Source organism: Dromiciops gliroides, chromosome 3, assembly GCF_019393635.1.
Source record: "Dromiciops gliroides isolate mDroGli1 chromosome 3, mDroGli1.pri, whole genome shotgun sequence".
NCBI lineage: Eukaryota > Metazoa > Chordata > Mammalia > Microbiotheria > Microbiotheriidae > Dromiciops > Dromiciops gliroides.
The window spans coordinates 597,030,203-597,040,203 of NC_057863.1; positions in this window are offsets into that span (position 1 = coordinate 597,030,203).

Here is a 10,001-nt window from a genome sequence, read left to right on the forward strand (position 1 = left end):
TTGCATAACAAATGCCTCCTCAACTTGGCACTGGGCCCTGGATACAAGGGGAAACAGAGTTTTAAGCATTAAAAGCAAACAATTGGGGCAGCCAGGTGGCGCAGTGGATAAAGCACTGGCCCTGGATTCAGGAGGACCTGAGTTCAAATCCAGCCTCAGACACTTGACACTTACTAGCTGTGTGACCCTGGGCAGGTCACTTAACCCTCATTGCCCTGCAAAAAAGGGCAAACAATTAACAGAATAAAAGCCACCATACAAGATTAAGCAATCTGATTTCTAACTGAAGGAAAGATTAATTGCTTTCTGAGTTGGGAGGGAGAGAGGAAAGAGATATAATTCCCTGAAATCCGAAAAACAGATGTCCCACTCTCCACCCACAAGTGCCTGTATTTAAAGGAACGAGGAAATTGTAACAGGTTGATCAGTATGGGACCAGTGTTCAGGTAAAACATACGGGTTGCTCGAGATGCATAATGATGAGAAAACTCCTTACATCAATCTTTGGATCTGACTGAGTTTCTGGTCAGCATAACCTCGGTCCTTAGTTAAGGGTCTCTAAGGAACAAGTAGAGGTGGTCCAGCTTCCCAGCATGCAGAGCTAGGTTCAATCAATGCAAAAGAGTTTTCTCACAATTCCCAGAATTGAATAAGATCTTCTCACAAGATGGAAATGGGGCTACACCCACAATTGAGCAGAAAGGGTGAACTAGATCTAGAGTTGAGTCATGAAATGGAGTCAGTGTGGTTCACTTAGTTCCTGCAATTCCCTCATAACCCACAGGGAAGAAAATGGTAGCATGTGTGTATAGCTGTGCATATGTGTAAAAGTATTTATATACATATTTAAATAAATATGGCTGCTTTTCTGGTATGACTCTGCTTCAGTTTCTTCATACTATTTGAGATTCCGGATGTAACACTGGGTAGGATCTGGGTGAGTGAAGAGAGAGGAAAAGCTACGTATGAGGATAGTTGTAAACCTGGATGATGTATAATAATGACAATGATTATGATAACAACAATAACTTTACACATATATTATCTCATTATATCCTCTCAACAATCTTGAGAAGTAGGGATATAGGCAATTGCAAAGAGACTGATCAGATAAGAGCAGAGACTATGTATTACGAAAAGTGGGAAATAAGATTTGGTGGGTATGTAGGTAGGAGCTGAGTGGGTAGAGCCAGATATTCAGATCATGAGATTTCCAGCTGTAAGGAACCTTTGAGAGCAGTTTATCCAACAAACCCATTTTACAGATGTAAAAACTAAGCAGCATAGGTTGAAGAACTCATTACAGTCTTCCTTCTACTTCCTACCAGCTATACTGCTTTGGGACTCCTTTGCATTTCCCCATCATTGTCCCTGCACTGACTACCTTCTCCCCCACCCCTTCCTTCTACCAACCACCTAATTAGACTGTTAGTCCCTTGAAATCAGGCACTGTCTTTGTTTTCATGTCATTTCTCTGGTCCTAAATTCACCAGACTTCAGTAGTGGTGACCTGTCTGCTTCCTCTCTCTGATAACCCATCACTTGTCTTCTGCCCTGTGGGAGTGTGTACTTGGCCCTTCTCATGAGTATTGCTTTTCTTCCTCTTGTAACGATTGGAATGACGCCACCTGCTGGAGACTTACTGTAGAAAAGTTCCATCATGAAAGGAAGGTCTTTGAGGGCAAGAACATGCAACTTTTTTTTGGCGTCAGGAAGTGACGTTGGCTAGTGGGAGGAAGAAGGAAGAGACTGGCGCTCTGTCTCGCACTCTTTCCTGGGGACTCTGGTGGATAGCGGAGCTAGAAATGTGCTCTCCCTTTAATAGATAGGAATCTAGGCCTTTCTCTTTCTCTTTACCAAATTCTTATTCTCCTTAACAAATGCTTAAAAGTCTAACTCTTGCTAAAGCCTATAATTTATTGGCGACCACTCATTAGATATTTTAGATAGTTTAGCTAGAATTTTAGCCCTTAACACTCTTCAATCATAATCTCTAGATTAGCATATTTTTGGCAGAAGCCTCTGAACCCCAAACCTGTGATGGCTGAGACTCCATTGGCTGAATGCACATGACCACCAGAGCTGCAGCTGGGTGGTTAGCTGGTATTAGAGGACATGAAACCTACACTGTGGATATTCAGGCCTCCTGAGGAACATACCAAACTGACTGGACTATGTACACCATGCCTAGAGTAAGGAGGATTGTTGGAACTAAGTTACAGCTCATGTGGGGGAAAGAGCCCTGACAAGTGAATCAAGAGTCAAGGATTTTTGTCACAGAACTACAGAGTTGGGAGGGATTCCAAAGGACAACCAATCCCACCTGAACCTGAACAGGAGTCCCCTCTAAAACCTCTCCAGTAAGCAGTCATTTGAAGATCTATAATGAAGGGCAATCCTGAATTACTAAAGCAGTCCATTCTACTCTTTCTCTCTCTGTGCCATAGGGAAATCACTTAAACTTTCTGGACCTCAGCTTCCCCCTCCCTTTTAAATTCAGGACATTGGGCCAGCATGAATCTAAGGTTCCTTCTAATACTAAGTTGGAGCATCTTATAGTCCCTGTGATGGATACAAGGGACAATAAATTCTGCTCCAAGAGTTTGTAAATAATGTCTATGGATCTGGAACACTTGCCAAATGGACTCAGTAGATGCTGGGAGGAGGAGGCTCTGTTAGGGAGGGTCTTCTATAGGATCCTGGCAATCGAGGCAGCTGGCAACCTAGGATGGCATGGAAAGTGTAGCAAGACAAACTCCCTACTCCCACCCCAAGTAAATAATGTAATTCAGTTCAACATCTAAAACTCTTGTGATTGTTCTTGTTGTTTGTCCTTCATTCTTGAAAAAGATCATAACATCGGGGTGGTATCATGACTTGCGCTGAATTGGATGTGAGGGAGGACTGTGGAAGGTCACCAGCCTCACTTTCTCCTCCAGAGCTATCTGGGTCCAGTGGCAAGATAAACATCAGGATGACTGGAGATGGCCATGGATGTTTAAGGCAATTGGGGTTAAATGACTTGCCCAGGGTCACATAGCTAGTAAGTATCTGAGGTGAAATTTGCCTGTTCTCCTGACTTCAGGGCCAGGGTTCTATCTACTGTGCAACCTAGTTCCCTTTCTTGTTACATTAAGTCATAGTTAGCAAGCTTATCAAATTTGTAGATGACCACAGAGCAGGAATGAAGGAACAATACACTGGAGGATACTATTAGAAACAAAAAATATAGTGAAAGGGTAGAGCATTGGATTAAATTTTTAAAATGAACTTCGATAGGGATAAATATTGTGTATTTCACTTGGGTTCCAAAAATCATCTTCTCAAGTACAAGATAGGAGGGGCATTGCTAAACAGCAGTTTGTCTGAGAGAGATCTGGGGGTTTTAGCTGACTTTATGTCCAATATCAGCTCCCAAGTATTTGTTATCTCTATGCTGACGATTCTCAGATATATTCATCCTAACCTCTCTGCTGACCTCCATTCTCACATACCCACCTTTCTGTTTTTTTTTTGATAAACATTTTTGTTTAAAGTTTGGAGTTCCAAATTTTATCCTTACTTCCCTCACTCCTCCCTGATGTGGTAAGCAATCGTATAGGTTACACATGTACAATTATGTAAAACATTGCCATATTAGTCATTTTGTACAGGAAAACTTGATGAAAAGAAAAAAGTAAAGAAAAAAGTGAAAAACAGCATGCTTCAGTATGTATTCGATTAATATCAGTTCTTTCTTTGGAGGTGGAATGTATGCTTCATCATTAGTCCTTTGGGGTTGTCTTGGATCATTATATTGCTGAAAGTAGTTAAGTCATTCACAGTTCTTCATCAGACAATATTGCTGTCTCTGTGCACAATGTTCTCCTGGTTCTGCTCACTTCAATATACATCAGTTCATATAAGTATTCCCAGGCCTTTCTGAAATCATCCTGCTTGTCATTTCTTATAGCACAATAATATTCCATTACAATCATATACCACAGCTTGTTTAGCCATTCTCCAATTGACGGGCATTCCTTTGATTTCTAATTCTTAGCCACCACAAAAAGAGCTTCTATAAATATTTTTGTACAAATGGTTCTTTTTCTCTTTTTTGGGGATGGCTTTGGGATATAAACCTAGTAGTGGTATTGCTGGATCAAATGGTAGCACAATTTTATAGCCTTTTGGGCATAGTTCCAAATTGCTCTCCAGAATAGTTGGATCAGTTCACAACTCCACCAATAGTGGATTAGCATTCCAGTTTCCCCATGTTCCCTCCAATAACCAACATTTTCCTTTTTTTGTTATATTTGCCACTCTGATAGGTGTGAGGTGGTACCCCAGAGTTGTTTTAATGTGCATTTGTCTGATCAATAGTGATTTAGAGGGGCAGCTAGGTGGTGCAGTGGATAAAGTACTGGCCCTGGATTCAGGAGGACCTGAGTTCAAATCCAGCCTCAGACATTTAACACTTACTAGCTGTGTGACCCTAGGCAAGTCACTTAACCCCAATTGCCTCACCAAAAAAAATAGTAGTGATTTAGAGCATCTTTCCATATGACTATAGATAGTTTTAATTTCTTTGTCTGAAAAGTGCATGCTTATACCTTTTGACCATTTGTTGATTGGGAAATAGCTTATATTTTTATAAATTTGACTCAGGTCTCTATGTATTTGAGATATGAGGCCTATATCAATGATAATTGTTGAAAAAATATTTCCCAGTCTCCTGCTTTCCTTATAATTTTGGTTACCTTGGTTTTGTTTGTTCAAAAGCTTTTAAATTTTACATAATCAAAATTATCTATTTAACATTTTGTCATATCTGCCTTTCTAAGCTGCCTAATAGACTTCTTAAATCTGAATGTCCAAAACTGATTTCATTCTCTTTCTTCATAACTGCCCTCCTCTTTCTAAACTTCACTATTACTGTCTAGGGCAACATCATCCTCCCACTCCCCCATACTTGCAACCTAAATGTGTCAGAGGTGAGACTTAAACCCGGGTATTCCTGAATCTGAGACCAGCTCTGTATCCACGATGCCACACTGCCCCTCTGAGTGCGATATTGTTTTTTTTTTTAATTAATAAAGTATTTTATTTTTTTCCATTACATGTAAAGATAGTTCTCAACCTTTGTTTATACAAGCTTTACAATTTCAGATTTTTCTCCCTCCCTCCCCTCCCTCCCCCCTCCCCTAGACAGCAGGTAATCTGATATAGGTTATATATATATATACACACACATAATAACATTAATCCTATTTCTGCATTAGTCATGTTATAAGAGAAGAAAAATCAGAGCAATGATGGAAAACCTCAAAATAGAAAAAAAACCAACAGCATCAAAACCAAAAGAAATAGTATGGTTCATTTAGCATCTATACTCCGCAGTTCTTTTTTTTTTTTTTCTTGGATTTGGAGATCCTCTTCCATCATGAGTTCCCTGGAACTCTTCTGTACCATTGCATTGGTGAGAAGAATATAGTCCATCACAGTAGATCAACACTCAATGTTGATGTTACTGTATACAATGTTCTTCTAGTTCTGCTCATCTCACTCATCATCAGCCCACGCAAAACCCTCCAGGTTTCTCTGAACTCCTCCTGCTCATTGTTTCTTACAGCACGATAGTATTCCATTGTATTCATATACCACAACTTTTCCAGCCATTCCCCAATTGATGGGCACCCCCTCAACTTCCAATTCCTTGCCACCACGTAAAGAGCAGCTATAAATATTTTTGTACATGTGGGTCCCTTTCCCCCTTCCATGATTTCTTTGGGAAAAAAGACCCAAAAGTGGTATTGCTGGGTCAAAGGGTATGCACAGCTTTATCGCCCTTTGGGCATAATTCCAAATTGCTGAGTGTGATATTGTATGAGTAAGAGACTACTTCCTGCCACTGGTTTGCTCCGCGTTATATGACCCATCTAGTTCCTCAGATGAATTCCCTTCTTCCGAGAAGACAGTGCTTTGGCCTCCTTGCATGCACATGCAAACAACTACTTCCCTGGATCTTTGGCTGTTGGATGCATATTCTTCTAAATGGTGAAATTGCACTACTGTGTCCATCTCCATGGCTGTGAGAGTGAGACCACCATTGAGCATGCTCACTGCCAAGTGGAATCATTCATTGAGGCTGATGAGATCAACTTCACTAGTAGAGCCACTGATTCCAATAATAGCAATTAAGGGGGTAGCCAGGTTCTACAAGTCATAGAAACAGCATGGGAGCATCACACAGAGCTCAAAAGCATGCTAGACTCATGTGGCTTCCTGGAAATGAAAAAAAAAGCTAACATGACCTCAGGCTGCATTAAGACAGATACTAGGGAAATAATAATCACACTAACTCTGCCCAGGTCAGATTATATCTGAAGTAATGTTCAGAGTTCTGGGTAAGCCATTTTAGGAAGGATATTGATAAGGTAGAAGGTGTCTATAGAAAGACACCAAAGAAAGGCAATGGGTTTGGAGTTCATGTTATGTGAGAATTGATGAAAGAAGTTGGAGGTGTTAAGCCTGGAGATGGCTTAGTGGGGATGTCTTCAAATCTTTCTTTTTTTTCTTTTGTGGGGCAATGGGGGTTAAGTGACTTGCCCAGGGTCACACAGCTAGTATCAAGTGTCTGAGGCTGGATTTGAACTCAGGTACTCCTGAATCCAGGGCCAGTGCTTTATCTACTGTGCCACCTAGCTGCCCCTCTTCAAATCTTTCAATGTCAGCCATGTGGTGAAGCCCTTGAACTTGCTCTGCTTGGCATTAGAGGGCACATCTAGGAATGCTGGGCAGAAGTTGTGGAAAGATGTGCTTAGGCTTGATATAAGGCAAAAGTCCCTAATAATCAGAGCAATCCAAAAATGGGTTGGCTCAAACCCATCAGATAAGGCCTGGATAACCTCATGCATATGTGTAGAGGGGATTCTTTTCGGGGGCAATGTGCTATGTGAAGTCAGAGCAAGAAAAGTTAACGTTGGTCTCTAAATCTGAGTTGGTCTCCAAAGGATGTGTAAGACATTGATCACTTCAGAAGGGAAGGGAGGGCATTCCAAGCAAGGGGAAACATCTGTGCAAAGGAAGAATGGTGATAATAATAATATAGTAGCTATCATTTATATGACTTTAAAGTTTGCAACATACTTTAGAGTATTGTTTCATTCTGTCTTCATAACAACCCTGAGGAGAGTTGCTACTGTTATCCTAACTTTACAGCTGAAGAAACTGAGGCAAACAGAAGTTAAGTGATTTGCCCAGGGTCACACAGCTAGTGTGTTTAAAAATCTAAATGTGGGTTCTAATCTGTCCCCCAAGTTTTTTGGGGAAATTGGCTAAAATTACTGATAAATTTAGCAAGTGTTTAGGCTTTTAAGGGTTTATTAAAAAATATATTATAAGACAGTGAAGAGAGAGAAAGATTGAGAACAGATTCCTTATAGCATGGAAAATCCTACCTTTCCTAACAGCCCATGTGAAGTCCTGCCACCAAGCTGATATCTTGAACCAAAAGAACCAGCTCCAGTCCTCCAGGCTCCACTTCCTACTTTATGTCCTCCTCCCCAAAATGGGAGGTTCTTCAAGTTGATTGGTCGAGAGCGGTTTCCTGTTGATGTTGCAGTCAACAGTCTCTGAGAACATGCTACTCAGGGTTGACCACATGTGATCTCAATTTAATCAACCTTAACTAGGTTCAACTTCTGAGAACAACACCCTACTCAGGGCCAGCCAGGTAGATTTAATCATCACAAGTAGGTACTTAGTCTCTCAGTCTCCCCAGTTCAATCAATTCCAAATAAAACTTCAGGTGGGGGCTCCTGGGCGTCTGCCAAGTCCCATTATTTTATCACACTAGTAAGTGTCTGAGGCTTCGCAAACTTATGTCTTCCTGACTCCAGGTCTAATACTCTCTTTACTGTGCCACTAACTACCTCTAAATAAATAAAACACAGTGTACATGGGTAGGGGTGTGGTGTGGTGGTGAGGGATGGAGCAGAATCATTTAGTTCATAAAAGGGAGTCACATGAAAGAAGTATGGAAAGGTATAGTCTCTCAGATTGTAGGTCTTCAGTGTCAGATAAAAGAGTTGAAATACTGCAGGTGAGATGATAGGGAACCATTGCAGGATTTTGAGCAAAAATAACATAGAATATATGAGGGATAATCAATCCTCTTCTCAATAACCCTTGGGAACTCAGCAGTGATGTGACAAAAGCTTTTTTATTTCCCTCTCCTAAGGAGGCACCCTAGTGTGCAGCTAATGGCTTCCCATAATGGAGGCTTGCAGGCCCCATTTTATCCTCTAGTCCCTAGTGTGAATAGACCCTCCCCTTTTTCATCACTAATTGATTACTCAAGGGTTACAATCTACCAGAAAAGACTAGCTAATCGGAATGCTGTATTCTCAACCCTAATTAATGACCTAATTGAGACCAGTTGAGCTCAATTGAGACCAGCTCAGGCTTCTAGAACCATGTGATTTTGTTTGCCGGAGGGGGAGGAAAGGATCTGAGACCTTTGTCCTACAAGCAGGTCAGGAGGGGTATGATTGACTGTTTGGAGACAACTACCCATTTTCTCACAGAATGCCATATTAAAAAAACAGTCTGGCAGCACACAAACCCTCCCCACTCCCACCTTCCAATCCCAAATGCACATAATATAGAGCTCCTTCCCTTTCCCTTTCTCTCAAACCTAGGGCAGATCCTGCCCCATTCTTCTCATATGTGGAGGCAAGCTCTTTTCCACCCTCTCTCTCAGAAGGGCGGGCTTTCATTCTTCTCGACCAGTCAGACAGGGAAGACTCAACTGCTTCTACCGGAGAAGACAGGATCTCTCCCATGCCCTTCACTTGACATGCCCTTCAAAATAACTTCATAACGCACATTCCCCTCCCCAATACCCGTTCCACTCTTAATATTTTTGTCCTGTCTTTTCTAGATACTCCTCATGTCAGAAACTCCAGTGGAGAACAAAGGGGCAGGGGATCTTTAATGCAGATTTCATACATTTCTAGCTTGTTGCTCTCAACTAAAAAATTGGGAACTTTGTAATAACACCAATAGAATGCTTTTGCAAGCACACAGTTCACAAAAGCTAAGAGAGATAATGTTTCTTTGCAGGATGATAACAAATAGAACTTATTGCAAAATTCGTGGAAAGTCCCAGCATCCATTAACAAGAAGCCCTTTCCTTCCCCAGGACCTATGTGACCTCAGTCATTTACATACTGTAGATAGGGCTCCTAGTGGCTTCTGCCCTTTTTACTTTCCCAGGATTTGGGGCTTACTGCAGTTCTCTAATGCAATTAAATTTTGTTGTTGTTCAGTCATGTTGCACTCTTTGTAGCCCCATTTGGAGTTTCCTTGGCAAAGATATTGTAATGGTTTGCCATTTCCTTCTCCAGATAATTTTACAGATGAGGAAACAGAGGCAAACAGGTTTAAGTAACTTGCCCAGGGTCCCACAGCTAGTAACTGTCTGAGGCTAGATTTGAAGGTCTTCCTGACTCTATGCTTGGCACTCTATCCATTGGGCCACCTAGCTGTCCCAATGCTAGGAGGCATCACTTTTCCTGAAGCTTTCTGCAGCAACCTGGAGGTGGCACCCTAACTCCTCTGTCCCTACATTTCCTCCAACACAGATTATACTGCTTTCAACTCTTCCCACTTTCCATCAAGGAGTGCATATTCCTTATGCAGAGAACTGTGCAGAAGGGTAGCACTTCTGCTGCTATCCAACATCACTTTTTAAAAAAAAATTAATAAAGTATTTAATTTTTTTCCATTACATGTAAAGATAGTTCTCATCTTTTGTTTATACAAGCTTTACAATTTCAGATTTTTCTCCCTCCCTCCCCTCCCTTCCTCCTCCCCTAGACAGCAGGTAATCTGATATAGGGTATATATATATATATATATATACACACACACACACACACATATATACATATATATACATATATACACATATACACATAATAACATTAATCCTATTTCTGCATTAGTCATGTTATAAG